We start from the raw sequence: 25482 nt of genomic DNA, 5'->3' as shown, positions 1-25482 counted from the left end.
TCTTACTTGCAACTATCCACCTGTTCCTTGAAATATCTTGTAGCTTTCAATGAGATCACCTTTCATTTTTCAAAATTGTACAGAATAAAGGCTGAGATTTCCAAAGGTCTTCTTCTGGGACAGCACCCCTCTTCCAGGAAGAGGTTTGGTGAAACTTTGTTGCACTCCCTGTGTGTAAGGGAAGGGAACAATAATTTCACACTGCACTCCAGCTATGAACGAACTAAGCTCTTAAGCAATTAAATCAAAACTTTGCTACTCTTGTACTCAAATCATTTTTTATAATAAAGGCTAACATCCCATTAGCCTTCCTAATAACTCGTTGGTACTGCATGTTAGACTTCTGTGACTTATTGATGAAGTCAGGCAGGTTCCTTTGTACATTGGAATTTTCTAATAGAATAAAAAATAATATTCTTTATTGTCAGGTGTATTCCATTATAGACATACAGGGATACAGAGTAAAGCTTTTACAAATCCGCCTCTTATGGCACCATCTCAGGTACAAATCATGGTTAAGAAAGAGGAATAAAAAGTAGCGGCATTACTTTACGGTGTTTGAAAAATGAGTTAGAAATAAGACCTCATTAAAGGATTGACATTAGAAGCAGGTAAAAACTTCAAATAAATATTACACTGCAGCAGATCAGCGGAGGGCTTCTGCACCAGACACCAAGACTCGCTAACCTTGCTGCTCCGGGAATAACACCCCACAGACTGCTCCGGGACTGACTCCACACGTTGCTCCGGGACTGACTCCACACGCACTGCTCCGGGACTGAATCCCCACGCACTGCTCCGGGACTGACTCCCCATGCACTGCCCTGGGACTGACTCCCCACGCACTGCCCTGGGACTGACTCCCCACGCACTGCTCTGGGACTGACGCCCCATGCACTGCTCTGGGACTGACTCCCCGCGCACTGCTCCGGGACTGACGCCCCACGCACTGCTCTGGGACTGATACCCCATGCACTGCTCTGGGACTGACTCCCCGCGCACTGCTCTGGGACTGACGCCCCACGCACTGCTCCGGGACTGACTCCCCATGACGCTCCGGGGCTAACTCCCCACGCACTCCTCCAGGACTGACTCCCCACACATTGCTCTGGGATTGACACCCCACGCACTGCTCTGGGACTGACTCCCAACGCACTGCCCCGGGGCTGATTCCATACGCACTGCTCTGGGATAGACTCCCCACGCAATGCTCCGGGACTGACGCCCAGGCACTGCTCCTGGACGGACTCCCCACGCACTGGTCCGGGACTGACTCCCCACACATTGCTCTGGGATTGCCACCCCACGCACTGCTCTGGGACTGACTCCCCACGCACTGCTCCGGGACTGACTCCCCACGCACTGCTCTGGGACTGACTCCCCACGCACTGCTCCGAGACTGACTCCCCATGCAATGCTCCGGGACGGTCTCCCCACGCACTGCTCCGGGACTGACTCCCCATGCACTGCTCCGGGACTGACTCCACACGCACTGCTCTGGGACAGACTCCCCATGCAATGCTCCGGGACTGACACCCCACGCACTGCTCTGGGATTGACTCCCCACGCACTGCTCTGGGACTGACACCCCACGCACTGCTCCTGGACTGACTCCCCACGCACTGCCCTGGGACTGACTCCCCACGCACTGCTCTGGGATTGACTCCCCACGCACTGCTCTGGGACTGACTCTCCACGCACTGCTCCACGACTAACTCTCCACGCACAGCTCCGGGACTGACTCCCCACGCACTGCTCCGGGACTGACTCCCTGTACTGCTCTGGGACTGACTCTCTCTGGTGCTCTGGGACTGACTCCTCATGCACTGTTCCAGGACAGAATCCCCATGCACTGCCCTTGGACGAAGTCCGCCCTGCTGCTCCGGGACTGACTACCCACGCTCTTCTCCGGGACTGACACCCCCTGTTGAACCGGGACAGACTCCTCACGCACTGGTCCGGGATTGACTCCCCACACACTGCTCCGGGACTGACTCCCCCTGCTGCTCTGGGACTGACTCCCCACGCACTGCTCCAGGGTTGACACCTCACGTACTGCTCCGGGACTGACTCCCCACGTTGCTCCGGGACTGACTCCACACGCATTGCTCCGGGACAGACGCCCCACGCACTGCTCCTGGACTGACTCCCCACGCATTGCTCTGGGATTGACGCCCCACACACAGGTCCGGGACTGACTCCCCGCCCACTGCTCCTGGACTGACGCCCCACGCACTGCTCTGGGACTGACTCCCCGCGCACTGCTCCGGGACAGACTCCCCATGACGCTCCGGGGCTAACTCCCCAAGCACTGCTCCAGGACTGACTCCCCACGCATTGCTCTGGGACTGACTCCCAACGCACTGCCCCGGGGCTGATTCCATACGCACTGCTCTGGGATAGACTCCCCACGCAATGCTCCGGGACTGACACCCAGGCACTGCTCCTGGACGGACTCCCCACGCACTGCTCCGGGACTGACTCCCCATGCACTGCTCCAGGACTGACTCCCCACGCACTGCTCCGGGACTGACTCCCCATGCAATGCTCCGGGACGGACTCCCCACGCACTGCTCCGGGACTGACTCCCCATGCACTGCTCCGGGACTGACTCCACACGCACTGCTCTGGGACAGACTCCCCATGCAATGCTCCAGGACTGACACCCCACGCACTGCCCAGGGATTGACACCTCACGCACTGCTCTGGGATTGACGCCCCACACACTGGTCTGGGACTGACTCCCCGCCCACTGCTCCTGGACTGACTCCCCCTGCTGCTCCGGGACTGACTCCCCACCCACTGCTCCAGGACTGATCTGCACGCACTGCTCCAGGACTGATCCGCACGCACTGCTCTTGGACTGACTCCCCACGCACTGCTCCGGGACTGACTCCCCACGCACTGCTCCGGGACTGACTCCACACGCACTGCTCCAGGACTGATCCATTCATCAGGAATAAATTTTGGGGAAGGGAATGAAAGTAATGGACAGAGTACCATGCTAACTCTGCAAGGCGAAACAATGCTGAGTTGCTATTGTTCCAGGAGAGGTTGAGATATTCCTTACTGAAGCAGAGATATGTAAATGTAATAGCATGTTTTTGAAATGATGTAGCAAATTAATAATGTGAAAACAGAGAAATTATTTCTTTGCTTGCGAAAAAGTGACCATGGTTAAATAATTTGCCACTTCACTGGAAATGTGGGTAAATATTTGAAACAAATGGAGTTACAGAGCTTTGAGAAGGAAAGTGGGTAGTGGGTTCAATGTTAGATGCCTTCATTAAAGATTCTGTCCAGGTATAGTGAACCCATGAGACAAAAAGCAGAATCACAAAAACAGTGATCGCTGGATTACTATCTGAGCCACAGGTAAGCTGATATCGGGCAGAGAAGGCAAGGGAATTCAATATGTGGTTCAAAGTTGGTTGTGGAAGAAGTGGCTTTCAGTTCACTGGGTACTGAGATCAGGACTGGGAAAAAAAGGAGCTGTACGATTTCAGATAAGATGAAAAGGGATTTCATAGGAAGTTATAAACCTCTGGAACTCCTCAGCCCTCAGAGCAGTGGAATCAGACAACTGTGTACATTCAAGGCTGGGTTACAGATTTAATCGAGATTGACCAGGTGGAGTGAGGCCACTATCATCACATTCATCTTGTTCAGATTGCTCATAGAAACATTGATGTAAGGAGCAGAATAAGGCCATCTGGCCCTTTCAGCCTGCTCCACCATTCAATATGATTAGACTCCCCACAGTGTGGAAACAGGCCCTTCGGCCCAACCAGTCCACACCGACACACAACCTACCCAGACCCATTTCCCCTTGAATGATGCACTTAACACTATGGGCAATTTAGCAAGACCAATTCACCTAACCTGCACATCTTTGGACTGTGGGAGGAAACCGGAGCACCCGGAGGAAACTCATACAGACACAGGAGAGTGTGCAAACTCCACACAGACAGTCACCCGAGGTTGGAATCGAACCTGGGACCCTGGGCCTGTGAGGCAGCAGTGAACCACTGAGCCACCATGCCGATCATGGCTGATTCTCTATCTTAAAGCCATATTCCCATTTTCTCTCCATATCTCTTCAGGCCTTGAATATCTAAAAAGAAAAATCAATTCTTTCTTGAATATACTTTGTGATTTGATCTCCACAGCCTTCTGTGATAGTGGATTCCACAGGTTGTCCACCCTCTGAGTGAAGAGATGTTTCCTCCTGTGTCCTATATGGCCTACCCCGTCACCCGAGACTGTGACCTCGGGTTCAAGACTCTCCAACCAGCAGTCAATTTGTCTCATTTCCTCCTCTTTTTATAGAACGAAACATATGTGAATCGGAGTGCTTTTAATGAAATGTGCATTTCAATGTGTGTGATTTTGTTTGCTAATTTTACAGAGTTTATAGATAATTCTTTTAGATTATCTCCACTACCATTCACATTCTTATTTCGAGTTCCACTCTTATCTGACCAGTCATACCATAGTTACATGGTCACCAATAGGTTCGTGTTTTTAATTCATGATTTTTATTGAAATCTACTTGCACAATTTGCCATGGTGGGATTTGAATCTGTGTTCCCAGAACAGTGATTTGGGATTCTGGATTACCAGTCCATTGGCATGATCACTACAACCCATTCCTCTCGTGAGAACAAAAAATGCTGGAAATCACAGCTGGTCAAGCAGCATCTGTAGAGAGACAGCAAGCTAACATTTCCAGTCTAAATGACTCTGCATCAGAGTTCTGCTGAAGACTCAACTAGACTCAAACCATTAGCTTGCTCTCTCTCCATGAATGCTGTCTGACCCGCTGTGATTTCCAGGATTTTTTGTTCTCAGTACAGATTCTGGCCTCTGCACTAATTTACTTCCCCATCTTCACCAGTGCTGGATGTCTCAGAGGATCCAGGGGCAGGGGCTGGAGGAGGTTCCTGAATAAGGGAGTAGTGGAGCCAACGTAGGTCATCAAGAATGGTGGTACTGGACAAGCATGATCAGGTGAGAGTTAGGATGTGGGCAACAGAGTTTTCGATCAGCTCATGTTTATGGAAGCTGTGACTTGGGAAGATGGCCAAAGGAGCCTACTTGATTGCCACAATATCCACCAAGCTGAGCGGTCACTCTTTGCTTACTCAATTCTGTATAACTTGGAGATGTCAGTGTTGGACTGGGGTGGACAAAGTTAAAAATCACCCAACACCAGGTTATAGTCCAACACTCCGAAAGCTAGTGCTTCCAAATAAACCTGTTGGACTATAACCTGGTGTTGTGTGATTTTTAACTCAGTTCTGTATGGCTGAATTGAGTACAATTTCATTTGAAAAACAAAAATCATGAAATTCCTTTTCATACAGCACTTTGATTTGCACCTACACCATGCAGTAATTTTTTCAAGAAGGTGTATTATCACCAACAGCTCAAGGGCAATCAGGAATGGCAATTTAATATTGGCCTTGTCATCAATGTGCAGATCCTGTGAATGATTAAAGGGAAAGAGCTAACCTCAGCGGGTGGGTTTGGGTAAATTTGAAGACGAGAGAAAAAGAATCAAGTGTCGAGCAATGTTGCCATTTAAGGACATGTAATCCATAGGTTAAGTGCCAAATTGTGGAAGGTGAAATTAACACTGACACTTTTTGAAAGTTTGAGAAAGTACTCTGATAACATCTAACACGACGTTTGATGAGCTATCTTTTAGAAAAGGCCTTGAATCCTCAGGAGTTAGAAAATGATCTCCAAGGTTTGGCTCCAAGACAAAAAATGATAAGCATTACAAATGATTACAAAAAGCAGGTCAGACTCGAGGAGGTCTACAGCGGGTAATTCATCTCTTGTCCCGCCAATGCCTGTCCACAATTCACAAAGTCAGGAACCTGTTGGAGTACTCTCCATTTGCATGGATGATTGCAGCCCCTGCAATACTCAAGACATTTGACAACATCCAGGACAAAACAGTGCACTTGACTGACAGGGTCAAGATTAGAGTGGTGCTGGAAAAGCACAGCAGGTCAGGCAGCATCCAAGGTGCAGGAAAATCAGGATCCCTGATGAAGGACTTTTGCCCGAAATGTCGATTTTCCTGCTCCTCGGAAGCTGCGTGACCTGCTGTGCTTTTCCAGCACCACTCTAATCTTGACTCTGATCTCCAGCATCTGCAGTACCCACTTCTGCCACTTGACTGAAACCCCATCCACCATCTCCAACATTCTCTCCCTTCATCACCAGCACACAGTGGCAGCATTATGTACCACTCACTGCCACAACCCACCAAGGCTTCACTTACAGCATCTTCCAAACCCATGACTGCTATTACTTTAAAGTACAAGAGGAGCAGATGCATGAGAACATCACTGCCCACAAGTTCTCCTCCAAACCATATGCCATCCTGACTTAGCCATCTGTCACCACTTTATTGTTGCTGGGTCAAAATCTCTTCCTGACAATACTTTAAGTGTCCATACAGACCAAAAGCTGCAGCTCAAGGAGGAAGCTCACCACCCCTACCTACCTAGAGCAATTAGGGATGGGCACAAAATGTTGGCCCAGCCAGTAATGTCCACATCCCAGAGAGGGGTTACATTAACTGAAGCTGCTGATTGAGCTTTCTGAAATGTTTATCACTAGTTTTCAATAAGGGATAAATCCAGTTTTAGAATTAGGATAGGCAGCAAGCTTAGGAGTTGCTTTAATGAAGCTGGAGGTCACAGAGTGAGGCAATGTGCAGGCCCATTAACTTCAAATTTGTTTTCTAATTATTCTTCAAACATGACTCATTCCCAAGGTATAAATCAGCAACTGCTTGAAAAACACATTGATTTGCTGGAATCTAAATTTGTCAAAAGTAGCCCAGACACAACGTGCAACTTCGCTAAGGACCTGATCACACAAAGAACACTGATTTGACCCACCCACACCTTTCCATTAAACTTTACTAATATTGTAAAATACATCATGAGTATAGACTTTCAATGTGTGGAATCACAGGTCATTAGAGACTATATTTAATTTATGAGACTATATTTAATTCTAAATAAAACAATGTTTATCAGGTTTTGTCTTTGATGCAGATTTCCATCGAAGAAGTCTGTTGTTCTCTTGTACTATTAAATACTGTCTCCATTTTTCATGGTCCATTCACTGAAAGAGCAGGAGCTTTGCAGCAGTATTAACATGGAGCAGCCTACTCTGAAAAACCAATAAGTTATATACTCAATTAAATAATACAATTGGAGGGAAAAGAACAAGTCATGAGAATATGAAAAGGTGTTCAGAGAAAAACAGAATTAGTGGACTAAATCTTACGTTTTCTTTTCCTTTGGCCAAGTTCAAGTTGCATTGGATTTTACTACAAGGTTTTTCATGGCAAGATCTAACAAATTTTCTTGTCATATCTTACTAAATTCATCTTATTAACTACCTACCCAACCCCATGCTATCCCTTGTGTATGATTCCAACCCCATCTTACTACATGGAGAAAGTGAGGACTGCAGATGCTGGAGATCAGAGCTGAAAATGTGTTGCTGGAAAAGCGCAGCAGGTCAGGCAGCATCCAAGGAGCAGGAGAATCGACGTTTCAGGCATGAGCCCTTCTCCTCCTGCGCTTTTCCAGCAACACATTTCCATCTAACTACATGCCATTTCTGGAACAATATGCCATTCATATATCTCCCAAAAGATTGGCACCCCTTGTGCCTTCATGCTGTCTGTGAAAGACCACTGTGGACTTGGACAAGGGTTGGCAATCCAGCATTGCTCTTCCAGAACAACATAATGGCACAGCAGCCACAAAACGATGTTGTCCATAATACAGCCAGCAAGGCTGATAATCCTTCTTACAACACCATTTTCTCACTGCTTAATCATCAGCCACACACATTATATATCTGGAGATGCATCCCATCTGAACACCCACTCCAAGTCAGTACCACCCTGTCCTCAGTGGTCATATAGACCCACAGTTTGGCATTGTCCAGTGGGGGATCATCACACACAGGCAGCTAATCAGACAACATCAAGCATGAGCTTTTAGTTGTAATCTATTTATAAATCATTACAATTTCTAACTTTATTTTTAATTGTAAAAGGACTTACAAGCAAAACCACCAGAGACTGAAGTTCACCCCCACAGTGCAAACCAGATTCCAGCATCATGATTCTTTTACAATCCTCAATGGTCTGCCTCTGTTGGAACTGGTTGTCAATGAGGTTCTGTCTGGCTTGTTATCCCGATGCAGCTGAGCTCTTTCGTGAACACGGAGAATTTCATCCCCCCCACAATGTCCTTTTTTTAGATTAGATTACTTACAGTGTGGAAACAGGCCCTTCGGCCCAACAAGTCCACACCGCCCCGCCGAAGCACAACCCACCCATAACCCTACGTTTACCCCTTACCTAACACAACGGGCAATTTAGCATGGCCAATTCACCAGACCTGCACATCTTTGGACTGTGGGAGGAAACCGGAGCACCCGGAGGAAACCCACGCAGACACGGGGAGAACGTGCAAACTCCACACAGTCAGTCGCCTGAGTCGGGAATTGAACCCGGGTCTCTGGCAATGTGAGGCAGCAGTGCTAACCACTGTGCCACCGTGCCGCCCACAAGTCCTTGTCTTGTTCCTCAGAAAATTTCTCTTCCAGACCCTCTGCATCCAGCTCATTGCCTTCTTGCCTGCCCCATTTGTGCAGAGCACACTGCACCAGGTTGGTGTGGCACACTCCGTCCGGACTAAAGTGGAAAGCAACCCCCAGAATGAAACAAATGTCAGAACTGCATCGTTAGCAACTCTATTGTCTGTTCCAGCATCCAGCACGATTCCACCAAAATACCCTGGAAATTTGGAGCCTGTGTGGGCACTGTGCCTCTGACATCCACTGTGAATTAGAGCTGTGGCTAGAAACTTCTGGATCTTCTGTCGACTTCAAGCATGTTACGGGTTTCTGGGGCTGTGACCTCTCACTGAGCTGGGTGCTCCTCATATTCTGTGGCTGCTGCTCCTGGGTGTGCCTTCAGCCCTGGTCTTCCTGTGTTTGCCTTTGCCTTCTTAAGAAGGTAGCCACAGTGACTGGCATCCTACCACCAGGAGAGCACAGGACCCTCAGTGGAAATAACTAATGTTAGGAACACAATGACTAAAAGAAGTTAGTGGGTATCAGAAGAGTCAGTGGTGGGATACGTTGCAGATGGAGGCTGAGCAAACTCCTCCATCCATAGTAAGACACACTGCACCCCAATAACGAGGGCCATCTCTCCATCATTCATTCAGCTTCAGCCTCAGTATGTGAAGGTGTTGTGATCGGCACATTACATCACAACATAGTGCCCACTGCGCTCCAGTCCGCTTCCCATCCTAGATCCACATCAATCATAAAACTTATCATTGCATTCAGTATGACCATTGTTTAACATACATGGCAGATGATGGAGCAATGGTCAGCATTTCCCACAGCACCTTTGGAAGTTGCAGGACCAATGGTTCACTTTTGGCCACCCCTGGCCTCTTTTCAAGTCATTGATGCTAACTTCACCGTCATTGTGATGTCATAACAGTTTGCAAGCGCCAATGGCATAATGCAAATCATCTTTGACCAGCATTTAACTCCAAAGCACCATCACTCCATACAAATGGGTGATGAAATGTTGCAAAATAAATGTAGCTGGGATTTGCAAATGACTGCTTTATTAATTTTGATTCTTCAATGTTCTAGCATCCAGTAAACATGGATACCATGCCTTTGCCCATCAAAGTGACTTTGCCTGAGCTGGACATTATTGCAGCCATTTTGTGGCAGCAGTTTTACATCTCAAGAATGGCAAATGTTGACAGGGAAGGCAGCTCAAGGTGGACACTGTCAGCACCTCGGTCTCCCTCAGAACCCCTATGTTCCTTTTTACTTCACACTACCTCAAAAACTCATTTCCATGCAATCTCAACCTGTGGAGACCCAGCACATTGAATTTTGCTCTCAGATCCTCCCTGCCCCTGACATTACACCTTAATGATGACCACCCTGTTGCTCAACACTCCCCCTGTGGAGGCCATGATGGAGTCCCATGAGGTTTGGACAAGACCATTTGGTTGAAAAACACTGACAAGCAATCTGTTTTGTGTGTCTGTGGTAAAGAACACATGCTAAAGTTCCAATGTGCTAAAGATCATTACATTGAATGGCATGACATGGTTACTACAAACATGCAGGTAGGTATGAAGTGAATGAGCACTAAGGGAGTACATAAGCAGTCCTGAGATGCAGCCTGGCCCAGCCCATGAGTGAGATGCCTGCCCCTGTGCAAAGTGCCCCTGCTGCAGCATCTCAATGTTTGTTGCTGGTTTGCCCTGAAATGCAGGTCTGTGCTTCCCGATCTGATGACAAGTGCATGGAGATGGGCCATGATAACCATGAGGGTTTGGTAAATGTTGGGTATCAATGTCTGTGGATAATGGATACACGCAGCTTGTGGCTGTGGGTCATGCCCTGGGATGATGTGTAGACCTACTCAATCAAATGAATCTCTTGAAGAGTATAAAGAATATAGGGGCATTCTTAAAAGGGAAATCAGGAGGGCAAGGAACAGACCTCAGATAGCTTTGTCAGATATGGTTAAGGATAATCCAAGTACATTAAAAGCAAACAAGCAACTAGAAAGAGAATAGGGCTGCTTAAAGATCAACAAGGTCATCTATGTATTCAACCTCAGGAGATGGGAGAGAAACTAAATGAATATTTCACATCAGTTTTTACTGTGGAGAAAAAAATGGAGACTAGAGAGCTCAGTGAAATAAAGATTGATATTTTGAAAACAGTTCGCATTACATAAGAGGAAATGCTGGAGGTCTTAGAAAACATAAATGTGGATAAATTGCATCGCAGGTAGACGGGGTAGTTTAGAAGGTGTTTAGTATGCTTGCCTTCATTGCTCGGGCCTTTGAGTATAAGAGTTGGGACGTCATGTTGAGGTTGTATAGGACGTTGTTTCGGCCTCTTCTGGAGTACTGTGTGCAGTTCTGGTCACCCTGCTGCAGGAAGGATATTATTAAATTGGAGACGGTTCAGAACAGATTTAACGGGATCTTGCCAGGAAGGGAGGGTTTTGAGTTATAAAAATAGGCTGGATCGGACTTGTTTCACTGAACTATAGGAAGTTGAGGTTTATAAAATCATGAGGGGCATAGATAAGGTGAATTGCAAGGGTCTTTTCTCCAGGGTGGGTGAGTTCAAAACTAGGGGACACATCTGTAAGGTGAGAGGAGAAAATTTGAAAAAGGAAAGAGGGGCTACATATTTACACAGAGAGTGGGTTGTGTGTGGAATGAACTGCCAAAGAAAGTGATAGATGCAAGTACAGTTACAACATTTAAAAGACATTTGGATCAGTACATAAATAGGAAAGCTTTACAGGGACATGGGCCAAATGCAGGTAAGTGTTACCAGTTTAGTTTTGGGAACATGATTGGTGTGGACTGGTTTGAATGAAGGGTCTGTTTCCATGCTGTATGACTCTAAGACAACAAAGAGTCCTTTACAGCAAGCAACAAGTTGAAATCACCAGGCACCCACTCAGCTTCTTATGTTGAGTTGTCTCAACATATCGATTTGTTGGTGTAATTGTTCAGGAGGAAGCTCAATATTAATGGGCCGAGTAAACAAGGCATTCAACAGGCAATATGTCCCTTGCTGTGCTTCTTGCCTAAAGCATAAAAGAAGGAGTGAGATGCTCCCAATGTCAAGTTAGGTCTCGCTGGTCATCTCATCTGATTCTACCACAAATCTCACCACAGACTCTTAGGAAATTCCACTCAGTGTGTCAGAATCATTAGAACAGTTTGAAGAAAAGGTCAAGGACTAGAAGCATTAATTTTGCTTCTTGTTCTTAAAGATGCTGTCACAACTGTTGAGTATGTACAGAGAAATCCAAGAGTTTGAATGCATACTTCCATGGAAGAGAAACCAGGGGTGAATTAAGTCATATGTAAAGACAGCAATATTAATAACTCTAATGAATAAGGGTATAAAAATGAAGACATACCATTGCATTTCTAAAAAAGCTGGACTTGACTGTGGTTACAGAACTTTGTTATGATTTCCTGTTTGTAGAAGGAAGAATGAATTCTTGGGCTGAGCACAGCTTAGATTCATTAGGATGACATCTAGGATTAAGAACTATAATTAAGGACAGAAGATTGAAAACACTGAGACTATTTTTATTGTCGGAGAAAAGACAAGCGATTTAATAAGCTTTGGTAATCAATTGGAAAAGATACATTTCTCTGTTTGGTCACAACTGGCATGGGCCATCAATTTAAAGTTATCACTGATGATGATACTGTGGAAAAACTTACTTAAGCAGCAGGCTCCTGGACTGTAAAGGGGAGGTTGAGACTAAAATCCCTGATGAAAAATTAGATAATCATTTGAAACAGAGAATTATTACAAGAGAGTAGGTCAGCTGGATTAGTGTTTGATTGGCAAAGTTATGATGAGCTGAAAGGCTTCCTTCTGTTACTATTAAGATCTATGAAACCATTTATTGAAAATGAATTTGATGAAAATTCTCCCAACAAAAGTAATGATTTTTTTTTTAAAAAAGATCCTTCTTTCTTACCTGGAATACTTGATTAAAGATGCTATAGTGTCGGTTGAAATAATGCATCCAACAGGCTAACGCCTTGTCTTATGTGTGAGTGAAGAGACAAAGCATGCTTTCTGCTTTTGAATATTGGTTTGTTTCTCATTTTCAGATGACACCACTGCTTCATAGAAATGTGAAATAAAGTGCCTAACGTGTATGTCTCTCGCTGCCAGTACATAAACTTTCCATCAACATGTCTCAGTCATGTTTCCTTATGATGACACGCCTGAGTTCCTCACAGTCTCAGGCCAAAGTTTGACACGAACTTGGAAGTGGTTTGACCTTCAGGCATACAGTGAGCAGCCTGCTGTTGTTCATGTATCCAAAGAGGAGAAAGTGAGGTCTGCAGATGCTGGAGATCAAAGTTGAAACTTTATTGCTGGAACAGCACAGCAGGTCAGGCAGCATCCAGGGAACAGGAGATTCGACGTTTCGGGCACAGGCCCTTCTTCAGGAATGAGCAGAGAGTGTTCAGCAGGAGAAGATAAAAGGTAGGGAGGAGTGTTTGTAGAAGGAAGAATGAATTCTTGGGCTGAGCACAGCTTAGATTCATTAGGATGACATCTAGGATTAAGAATTATAATTAAGGACAGAAGATTGAAAACACTGAGACTATTTTTATTGTTGGAGAAAAGACAAGCGATTTAATAAGCTTTGGTAATCAATTGGAAAAGATACATTTCTCTGTTTGATCACAACTGGCATGGGCCATCAATTTAAAGTTATCACTGATGATGATACTGGGGAAAAACTTACTTAAGCAGCAGGCTCCTGGACTGTATAGGGGAGGTTGAGACTAAAATCCCTGATGAAAAATTAGATAATCATTTGAAACAGAGAATGATTACAAGAGAGTAGGTCAGCTGGGTTAGTGTTTGATTGGCAAATTTATGATGAGCTGAAAGGCTTCCTTCTGTAACTATTAAGATCTATGAAATCGTTTATTGAAAATGAATTTGATGAAAATTCTCCCAACAAAAATAAAGATTTTTTTTAAAAACAGATCCTTCTTTCTTACCTGGAATACTTGATTAAAGATGCTATAGTGTCAGTTGAAATAATGCATCCAACAGGCTAACGCCTTGTCTTATGTATGAGTGAAGAGACAAAGACTGCTTTCTGCTTTTGAATATTGGTTTGTTTCTCATTTTCAGATGACACCACTGCTTCATAGAAATGTGAAGTAAAGTGCCTAATGTGTATGTCTCTCGCTGTCAGTACATAAACTTTCCATCAACATGTCTCAGTCATATTTCCTTATGATGACACGCCTGAGTTCCTCACAGTCTCAGGCCAAAGTTTAACACGAACTTGGAAGTGGTTTGACCTTCAGGCATACATTGAGCAGCCTGCTGTTGTTCATGTATCCAAATCCCAGCTATGATCAAATAACTCTCCTGGCTTGTGAATACTTCAGGAGAGGTGAAGGCTAAAGAAATAAATGCTGACAAAGAAACAGGACTGGAGTGCAAAGTCAAGTGGATGGCTAATGAGGTAATTTTTCCAGGAACATCTGCAACTAACCTGCACCAAACACAATGGCTTGCTTCCTCCAAATTCAACTTAGAGGTTCAGAGGGGGTCCCTGACTTTTTTGGTAGTCATGAATCTCCATACACTTTTTCCAGGTTTTTCCCCCGGAGAGCATTAATATAACACAGGGGACTGCAGTCTCGAGTGTTAAACTCAAGTTGAAAGTCGCATAGAACAGATGCTATGGGCTGTCTGTGATAGTAGGAGGGATCACGTGAGCCACTGCCTAACTCAAGTCGGGAAGCCCCTGACTATTCAGGTGCTGACACACCACAGTACAACAGAATGGGTTCAGTCAGTGATAACAGGCAAATCCAGAGTCTTTTAAGAGCTGAATTGGGGTCAAACAGGTCACTGTTTGATGCTGGTATTACCAGAGAATCCTACACCTTCCCAGTCCAATATCTTCCTCTGCAGCAGATGCAACAAAGACTGCCATGCCAGAGTGGGACTGCTGAGTCACGCCAGGTGATGCTTAACAGAAAGCTGACCACCATGGAACAAACCATCAACTTGCTAGGCAGAGCCTGCCACAGAGACTGACACATCAGTGCAATATTGAGCTGCGGCTGTCATCTTTTACATGAGTCATTAAATCAAAGCCCTGTCAAATATTGCAGGTTTATGTAAATACCCCATTACTTCGATGGCTTGTTTAACAGTTTTCCATCTCTTAGCTCCAGTATAGACCGTTTCCAAAGCGAAACACTCACCATTGCACTTGCCATTTGAGAATGGTCGTAGGTAATTACAGTAAACTATATTCAGCTAAAATTAAACAAATGCAGTCTGTTGTGTGATAATTTATTAAGCTCTTTTGGTTCTTTCTATTGTCGATGTACAAGATTTGCTGGCCAATGGTGAGTTGAACCCTTTAAGTAATGGGCTACTTGCTTGTCAAAATGTTGTAAAGAACTTTTGTCAAATACCTTCAGGTAGAGTTACGCTTGCATCCTTATTTGTCTTGAAAGTCAATTTTAAAAGAAATACAGGTACAAACAAACAGCTGTGGATGCTGCAGATTTGAAACAGGGTCACTCTGTAGATACTACCAGACCTGCTGAGTTTCAACAACAACTTCTGTTTTCTGAGATTAAAAATGTCCTGGGTCAACAATTTTAGCTTCCTCACCCAAAGACCTGGTTTGCAAATATAAATATCTTCCAGTTAACTTCTAATTCAAAAGTTAAATTATCTCCAACTTTTCTGCCACTTATAATAATCTAATTTTCTCAGATCCCTTAATGACCGGTTCTAGTTTTCATGTTATTATGGTTTTCGTAGTTTATTTTAATAAAGTATTTGGAACTAATTGTTTGTTTCAGAAAATAGTCAGGGCAGCTAAGTGAGCTATCCTACTTTGCTTGTCATTCATTTGTTGTTACCTTCACCTTCGTGGGACCGTTGGCACGTCTTCCTTCTTCTCTGCCTTTCTTTAAGTGCCCCTCAGTTCAAATATCTATACCATATTTCTTCTCTTTATCATTCTGTGTAATGATATCATCGGCAAGTAATTAGCTTGCATAGTTTCAGTTTTAATATTGTCACAGCGATGTATCTTTAATCCTTGGAAAGGCAGAACCTCAAGTCACTACCTGCACGGTCTATTTTGTATTTGTCATTAATGTACTTGAAGGATCCCATGTAGGTTGCATTGGTACCATCCCAGGGTGCTTCCTGTCCCTGAGCAATCAATGCAATCTTTGTAACCTTGCTTCCCCATTATCTTTAAACTGTCCTGATCTCTCAACTTCCTTTTTTAATCAGCACTTACAAGCACTCATCACGGTCCTTGCCATTTGAGAATGACAATGAATACTTACAGCAAATTATACTAAGCTAAAATTAAACTGTAGCAGTACGCCTTGTACCAAATTATTAATTTCCACATAACAGGGATTTGTCTTCATTTGGAGCAGCACAGCTTGGCTAAGCCCATAGCTGCAGGATTTCAGTCACATTTGGCAGTTGCTGAGAAAATGCCAGAGGGAGAATGTCAAAAGATTGTGCATGAATAGAGCTGTCATGGAGAAGCCAGTAGGAATTGACACATTCCACCAACAATAAGGGACAAGTGTCCTGCTTTAACTAAACAATTTGCAACAGAAAAGCTTAGCTATAGCAGCTACTGATGCATAAGTAATGTGTTCAATTTTAACAGTGTATCATTAAGTAGATAATATCTACACTGTCAAACCACAGTATGCAATAATATGATTATCTCATCACAGAGCAATATTATATGGGCTGTCAGAACGTTGATACAGTGTGTCACAACACCTTAATTCACCAGATAGATTTTTTATGACATTACTGGAAACCTGATTCACAAGATTGAGTTGACTCTTGTCCTACTGTCATTTTGGATTAGATTCCCTACAGTGTGGAAACAGGCCCTTCGGCCCAATCAGTCCACACTGACCCTCCAGAGAGTAACCCAACCAGACCCATTTCCCTGACTAATTGACCTAACACTATGGGGCAATTTAGCATGGCTAATTCACCTTTGCATATCTTTGGACTGTGGGAGGAAACCGGAGCACCTGAAGGAAACCCACGCAGATACGGGGAGAACGTGCAAACTCCACACAGACAGTCACCCAAGGCTGGAATTGAACCTGGGACCCTGGTGCAGTGATAACCACTGAGCCACTTTGCAGTTAAAGTTTGTGAAGCCTTTGAGCATATATCGAGTGCTGCCCTGCTATTCCAATTGCAAAGACAATGTTATTTTTTTCACTTTTCTGTAGTTTTGATTGTGAACCAAAATGGGGAAAGGATTGTTTTAGAAAATCAACATCTGCGGAAAGAATTATGGCACATTTTGAAAGTAAGTCAGTGACACACATTATAAATTCCGTTCACACCGCTGCTTGTTCAAGCAGTGGGGCAAATTACCAGAGGAGGTGAAGCCAGAGGGGGTATACGGAGGGAGGTTCAGCTGGCAACAATTGGCTGACTGATCTGTGGAATGGCGACCAGTTGTCAATGACAAAAGCCTTCTGTTTGCTAATAATTCTAACAACTGTGTGATGTGAAAAACCAAGTTGCTGAACAGTTTGTGAGAATGAATGCTTGGTCAGAATCCATCGAATGCCTGAAAAAGGAGCTTCTTTTCCCTGAAGTTAAAAAATAAAAATGAAGCCTTAAGAAAGCCAGTTTATTTCTCTTTATCAGTTGCTTTAAGCTGTGGCTTTTAACCAATGTGTCAAATACTTTTTAAATGTGAACTAGTCACCTTTTGCCTCCTGTCAGCAAATGAAAGGACCAAGAGAAGAAAGATCAAAGATCAGCAAGTCCTGACAGGGCAAAAGAATCATCTCAGGGAACACTTTGGCCTGGAACCACTGAGTTGCCTTTCCCTCCATCAGTTTGTGTCAGGAGTTTTTATAAATGGGCTAATATTTTAAAATATTGATTGTTCATTATCTGTAGCTAGATTCTACTTAATGTAATACTTAGTTGTTAGTAATACTTAGCCTGGTCTAGGCTTTCTGTCAACCCATGTGTAAAAGATAGGTAAATTGGGGAATTTTGTGTACTCTTATAATCTTTAACTCATGTTATGACTCCCAGGATAGATGAGCTTGATTTGCAGTATATTGCATCAGTGAGTATATATTCTGAGCACATTATTTTTCATTGTTCTTCTCAATTGCCCACACAGTGGTGTTGATGATACATTCTTAGGCTTCCAGATAATTCCGAAACAGGTGCAACTGTTCAGCCAGAGAGGAATGCATTCTGGTGCAAAGAGTTTTAGACATGGTCAGGGAACAGGGCACACAATAGCAAGTAGTATTTAATCTTGATGAATGGAGAGTCATGCGTATTGGCAGGATGAACACAATAATGAAAGTAGTCAGTGAGTAGAGGAACCAGATGTTATACTGCACAGATCACTCAAGGCAGAGACTGCAGTCCCAAGCAGAGGTCCCTTAGTGCTGTCAGATTGGCAGTGCCACAAGGAGAGGTGCTTGCCATTTCAGCAGGCAGGTGAATAAGATGGCACCTCAACATGGATGCCAACTTGACTGCGTGTATTGAAGTTATAAATTAAATGATCTAAAGCTTTTGGGATGGAGTACAATCGCTTGTGCATCTACATAATTGAAAATGGAGCCAGAAGTTCCAATGGTCTCCTTCCCCTTGTTTGTTGTTGGGAGATTATCTTAATTAAGCTGACAGCTTCCACACATAATTGAGTCAGAGGTTACACAACACCAGGTAATGGTCACAAGCTTTCGGAGCACTGCTCACTCGTTCGGAGTTCAATCATATGTGACGGAGTAGTGCTCGAAAGCTTGTGATTTCAAATAAACCTGTTGAACTATAACCTGGCATTGTGTGACTTCTGACTTTGTCCGCCCCAGTCCAACATCGGCACCTCCACGTCACATATGATTGAGGGGGTTGGGGTGGGGGGAGAGGCGATGGCTTTGACAGCACAAAAATATCACTTCATGCACAAAATGGCCCTTAAAGAGGACCTAAGTTCAGTTTATCAATTGGCTGTCTGGTTTGTGCAGGGTAGGCACTTGATCTAGTTACAGAAATTCATCCTGGCCCTCCCCAATTTTTCCTCAATTCCCTCTGCCCCAAAGCCTGCTTCTAAGTTTTTAAAAATTCATCCACAAATGAGGTTGTCACTGGCTAGGCCAGCATTTATTGCCAATCCTTAATTGGCCAGAGGGCAGGTAAGAGCCAATCACATTGTTCTGGATCTGGAGTCACATGTAGTGAACGAGATGGGTTTTTTTTCCCAACTATTGACAATGGTTTCATGGTCGTCATTAGACGCTTATTTCCAGATTATTATTGAATTCAAATTCCACCATCTGTCATGGCAGGATTAAAATCCAGGCCCCAGAACATTTCCTAGGTCTCCAGATTAGCATTCTAGAGATAGTACCATTAGCTATCACCTCCCCAAGTGGTTGTGAAAATCCAGCTTGATGTACGTAGTTAAAGCTGACAGTGAGATTAATAGAACCACAACATACAAATCAAAAGGACTCCATAATCTATTAGCATATAAAGACATGAGTATACAGAATAATGGGATCAGTTTTGAACATCTTATGTTTTGTCCTTCAAAAAAGGATCAGAGGAGAGCTGCAGGAATGATTCCTCAACGGAAAGAAAAACTTAGGAATTACGATAAACTTCAAGAGAAGGGTCTTCTCACTCTTATGCTCATGGAAGAAACCTGACAGAATTTTCTTTGAAAAGAAAGCATGGTAACTCTGACTGAAAAAGCAAATCAGAAACAGATCTGAATGTGTCTGCAGTCCCATATTGCAGCCACCAGCACATGTGTAATTGCTTTCTGACATCTTTTTTGGTCAGTAGTAACATTTTGGATGAATCTAAAGCTATGTAATTTAGATTATCCTATCAATGACTATTTGTTCCAGTTACAAGCCAGAATGAGATTTTAATGGTGAGTGCTGCCTCCTCAGGTTAAATCTAATGTGTTAAGGCTTTGTGCCATGGGTTTCTACACAACCAATGTAACTCAATTGCTATCTGATTAGACTCTTACTCCAAGGGTTATCATTTTATGTCTCATATTGGATAAATATATATTTTATAAATATTTTAATATAACTACTTTCTTATTAATTTAATTTCATTAAACTGAATCCTTAAAATTAATTAATTATCCACACTGGAATTTGAGAAGACTCGTTTACTAAAATTTCCTGATTAAGTGAGTAGCCAATGGTCTGGCAGCTGGAGCATGATGTCAATAAATGTGAAGTCATCTGTTTTGGTAGGAATGACAGTAAAAAGGACTATTGCTTGAAAAGTGAAAAATTGCAGCATGCTGCTGTGCCGAGGGACCTGGGTGTCCTTGAGCATGAATCACAGAAGGTTGGTCTGTAGGTGCAACAGGTAATTAAGAAGGCAAATGGAATTTTGTCCTTCACTGCTAAAGGGATTGAGTTTAAAAGCAGGGAGGTCATGTTGCAGCTGTATAGGGTGCTGGTGAGGCCACACCGAGAGTACTGTGAGCAGGTTTGGTCTCCTTACTTGAGAAAGGATGTATTGGCACTGGAAGGGGTGCAGAGGAGGTTCAGATTAGATTAGATTAGATTACTTGCAGTGTGGAAACAGGCCCTTTGGCCCAACAAGTCCACACCGACCCGCCGAAGTGCAACCTACCCATACATTTACCCCTTACCTAACACTACGGGCAATTTAGCATGGCCAATTCACCTGACCTGCACATCTTTGGACTGTGGGAGGAAACCAGAGCACCCGGAGGAAACCCACGGAGACACGGGGAGAACGTGCAAACTCCACACAGTCAGTCGCCTGAGGCGGGAATTGAACCCGGGTCTCCGGCGCTGTGAGGCAGCAGTGCTAACCACTGTGCCACCGTTCACTAGGTTGATTCCAGAATTGAGGGGTTTGGTTTATGAAGAGAGATAATGTAGTCTGGGATTATATTCATTGGAATTTAGAAGAATGAGGGGGGATCTTATAGAAACATAAAATTATGAAGGGAATAGATAAGATAGAAGTAGAGGATGTTTCCATTGATGGGTGGAACTAAGACAAGAGGGCATAGCCCCAAAATTAGGACAGCAAATTTAGAACTGAAGTGAGAAGGAACTTCTTCACCCAGAGGGTTGTGAATCTATGGAATTCCTTGCCCAATGGAGTGGTTGAAGCTTCCTCAGTAGATGTTTTTAAAGGTAAAATAGATAATTTTTTGAACAGTCAAGGAATTCAGGGTTATGGTGAGAGAGTGGGTAAGTGGAGCTGTGACCATGAAAACTTCGGCCATGTTGTTATTGAATGGCAGAGTAGGCTCGAAGGGCCAGATGCTCCTACTCCTGCTCTTAGTTCTTATGTTCTCATGTTCTTATTTATCTCTTCATCATTTACTAAATCATCAGAAGGCATGTTTTACAGAGGGAATAATTGCTCAATGATATATGGACGAAATGCAAGAACTTGCAGTCAGTTAAGGACTGCACAGACCTAATAATGGGCAAGTTTATTTTTAGCATGTGCCAAGCCAACATGTTTGCCTTGATGCTCACAACTGCCACTCTGATACTGAGTCTGCAACTGACCACTTACATCAACAGTGGTCTAGCATAAATAACCTGCCACACAAAACAAAAATGACAAAGGCTACATCATAGCCAATTTGTTGACTGGCTGAGATTTTTTACTCATCTCACTCACTGGCACAAAGTTAAAATCAGGATCATTGCAGTTTGACAAGTTGGAGGCAATCAAGAGATACATATCGAAACAATGCAAGACTGAGGAAGAGCAATTTTTTTCAGGTGTTATTAGTCTCCCCCCCTCATCCCCATTACCCCACCCTAAAAGAGAGTATAGTGAACCATTGGAATGTGCTGATGGCGAAAGCAGGAAATGCAGATTCTCAGCATGGCTTTCTTTTGAGTTTGAGCTAGTCTTGACAGGAGCAGAGATTACATCCTACAAAAGAAAAGAGGTTTACAGATAATAGACACTCAGGCCAGGTGAGCTGCTGTGCTGATTCTAAATGCCTGAGAGGGTGGTAGAGAACTTTTCCAAATATGTATTCTCCTGAACTGCCCCTGTCTATTTATTTTTGTTTTCCCTGAAGATCACATGACTGCAGAAGGGCAATGGAGAGGAAATGAAGCAGAAGGTGGATGGTAAGTGTCTGATCATGATCTTCTAGCCATCATTCATAATGTAAAATTGATAGGGTCACTGATCACGGTTCACAAGCAACAACAGGCTTATATTCTATTTCAAATTCAGTTTCCTGCCTCTTTCCATGTACCATTTTTGATCATGTTCGTATGTTTGTAATATGATGTTTTCCCATTGCGACATATACTACCAGCCAACAGCTGGTAGGAGTACGGCATAGTGACAAGCATCAGGTCACTGTAACATGATGTAGGGGTCAAATCTATACAAATATCACATTCAGCAATGTGATGATATATGCCTCTTGAAGAAACAAAGTTAGCTGTATTATTCTTAGCAATTATTTCGCAATAACTTTAACATAAAAAGAAATCCCACATCACAATTCAAAAATATTATTTTAATACATTGATTTCTTATCCTTTTGCTTCTGTCAGGTACAGGAAACAGATGTGGTGGAAATGGTTTTATTATTCATCCATACAGTTAGGTTTGTGGAGACTGAATTAGCTACAACATCCGAAGGAATCACCAGAAAACCACCAACTTATACAGCAGGGTAGGATGCCATTCAGGTTATTGTGTCTGTGCCGATCTTTGCACTTCAAGAGCAATTCAAAACTGATTATACTGCCCCGCTGTCTCCTGATAGTCATATAACTATATTCACTTCAAACATCTACTCTCCTTTTCATGTAAAAGATGCAATCATCTCTGTATCAACTGTTCCCTGTTGCAAAGCACTCTATGTGCCATCAATGCTCTATTTGAGGATACTTTTCTAAAGTCTTTCTCGCCCTCAATGCTGATACTCTCTAAAACCAAATATCGTGTGAAAACCCTATAAATAATTGGCACTGTGATCAGCAACTGACAGTCCCATGTACATCTTAGAAAGCCAAAAGGGATCAATCTCCACACTAGTTCTCTTCACCATATGAACTAGTGACCTCCCTTCCACAAAGTCACAACTCATTGCACATGTTGATGATTTGACCATTGCGTTCCAGGCTAAAGAGTTTCTGGACACTGACAGAATACTCACTGCAGATTTAGGTTCTCTAGAGGCCTACTTCAGAAAATGGAAAATTTGATCAGCCAGTTGAACAACTTGAAGGCCAGAGAAGAACTTAATATCTATCAAATGTTGGCATAGTAAACACTGCTAACTTGTCATTGGCCTGGAGTGTGTTATGTGTACCATACTTCTAACAGAACTCACCTTTAAGGATTTACATGCTCCAGGCATTAGTGAGGTTGCCCGAATAATTAGTGAGGCAGAGGATGAGTCACTATTGTGAATAGACACTTGACTTACTCAAGATGTAGTTTATTGCATGATAGCAATAGACACAGGTTTTACTGACTAGGCATAATTATAAAGAATATCAAGAGCCAGAAGTGACATATCTGTCTCTACTAGGACCTTGTATGAGACTGTTTCTTCTCTACTGAAAATATGTTGCTGGAAAAGCATAACAGGTCAGGCAGCATCCAAGGAGCAAGAGAATCGACGTTTCGGGCATGAGCCCTTCTTCAGGAAAGAAGGGCTTCCTGAAGAAGGGCCCATGCCTGAAAAGTCGATTCTCCTGCTCCTTGGATGCTACCTGACCTGCTGCGCTTTTCCAGCAACACATTTTCAGCTCTGATCTCCAGTATCTGCAGTCCTCACTTTCTCCTGTTTCTTCTCTACATAAAGACTGAGAGATACCAGATTGGATGGAGTTTAATGCAGCCTAAACATCAACACTTTCAATACTGTTATCTTATGTCCAATTCTGTGGCAGACCATTCACCCGCAACCAGTGACAAAATACTTTGGCATCAGTCTTGAGTGCACATTGATCAAGTGTTAAAACCTCAGAATATCACAACCAAGGTCAAGAAAAAAATCTCAGACAGAAACTGATTGTTATCATTAGGGAGAACAGAGCCAACACATTACACACTGCTTTGGTCACCCTGTTCTATCTAGCAAGAGATAAATTGCACATGGATCACCACACAAATGTGGTAGATGCCAACTTGGAAATCATACAAATTATTTCTATGATGTTCAGAGCAAAACAACTCAAATGACTTCCTGTGCTCACACATGTTGAACCTTCTAATGTCTACAGGGATAACTTCCTTCTCAAAAGAACATCACCAGCTGACAGCCAATAAAAGACTAACAATGATGTCAAATAATTACATGTCATTAACCGAAATTTCATTGACATTACTGGAACACACATCATACCTAACAAACAGCTGACAGTCAGCCCTCTTGATGGCGCACCTCCTGGTTGACCTAATAACTGACATGAATGATAAAAGTTTAAACCTTCTATTGATAATCTGAACAGCATATGAAGACCGATGGGTGAAGCTGTGGCTATTTGTTCCACAATTGGAACATGAGGAAATGTTTGAGTTGTGACTGTGGCCATTCTGTTCAGACCATTGCACATGCATAGAGTTTCAACACTGAGAGAGCCTTTCCCTGTGACAACCATTCACACCAGCTCAGCTGAAGACATTGAGCAGGTTGTTAAAATCAACTTTGAACCGCAACTAGTACCCCAGACATGCAAATGAAATATTTTCTTGTGGAGACATTTTTATATTGATAGACATTGCACTAACTCCCAATCACATGAAATAACCAAACGTTTCAACGTTTTGCCACTTTGATGTTTGATTGTATAAGATGTGAGTGATATGCTAATAGGAAGGATTCTCTGTCATTTTTCAAAAATCATTTGTTCTGTCTGTGGATTGGTGGCATGACAAAGTTTACAAAGTGCCGGTTTTGAGAATTGCTTGCTGACTAAAACATTCTCCATGAAGTGAAAATAGGAAAATCATAATTATCAGTAAGAGTGGATGATATGGAATTTAACTCTCTACAATTTGGGATGACGTAATTTAAAAGAAGTAACAAGACAAGGAAGTACTCAATGAATGTCAGGACAGTAGGAAGCTCAGAGAAACAGAGGGATCTTGGGTTGGTGTCCACAAAATCCCTGAAGATGGCAGGGCAGGTTTACAGGGTAGTTAAGAAGGCGCATAGGGCGCTTGCCTTTTCAGTCAAGGCATCAATTATAAAAGAACAAAGAACAAAGAAAATTTACAGCCCAGGAACAGACCCTTCAACCCTCCAAGCCTGAGCCGATCCAAATGTACTGTCTAAACCTGTCGGTCAATTCCCTGTATCCCTCTACTCCCCACCTACTCATCATTTATCTTAAATGAATCTACCGTGCCTGCCTCTACCACCTCTGCTGGCAACGCGTTCCAGACACCCACCACCCTCTGTGTGAAGTACTTGCCGCATGTATCCCCCTTAAACTTTCCACCTCTCACCTTGAAAGCGTGACCTCTCGTTATTGAATCCTTCACCTTGGGAAAAAGCTTGTCTCGATCCACCATGTCTATAACCTTCATGATTTTATAAACCTCAGTCAGGTCCTCCCTCAATCTCCTTTTTTCTAATGAAAATAAACCTAACCTATTCAACCTCTCTTCATAGCTAGCACCTTCCATACCAGGCAACATCCTCGTAAACCTTCTCTGCACTCTCTCCAAAGCGTCCACATCATTTTGGTAATGTGGCAACCAGAACTGTACACAGTATTCTAAATGTGGCCGAACCAA

This window comes from Chiloscyllium plagiosum, chromosome 14 (genome assembly GCF_004010195.1).
Source record: "Chiloscyllium plagiosum isolate BGI_BamShark_2017 chromosome 14, ASM401019v2, whole genome shotgun sequence".
Taxonomy (NCBI): domain Eukaryota; kingdom Metazoa; phylum Chordata; class Chondrichthyes; order Orectolobiformes; family Hemiscylliidae; genus Chiloscyllium; species Chiloscyllium plagiosum.
This window is presented reverse-complemented; position numbering follows the sequence as displayed.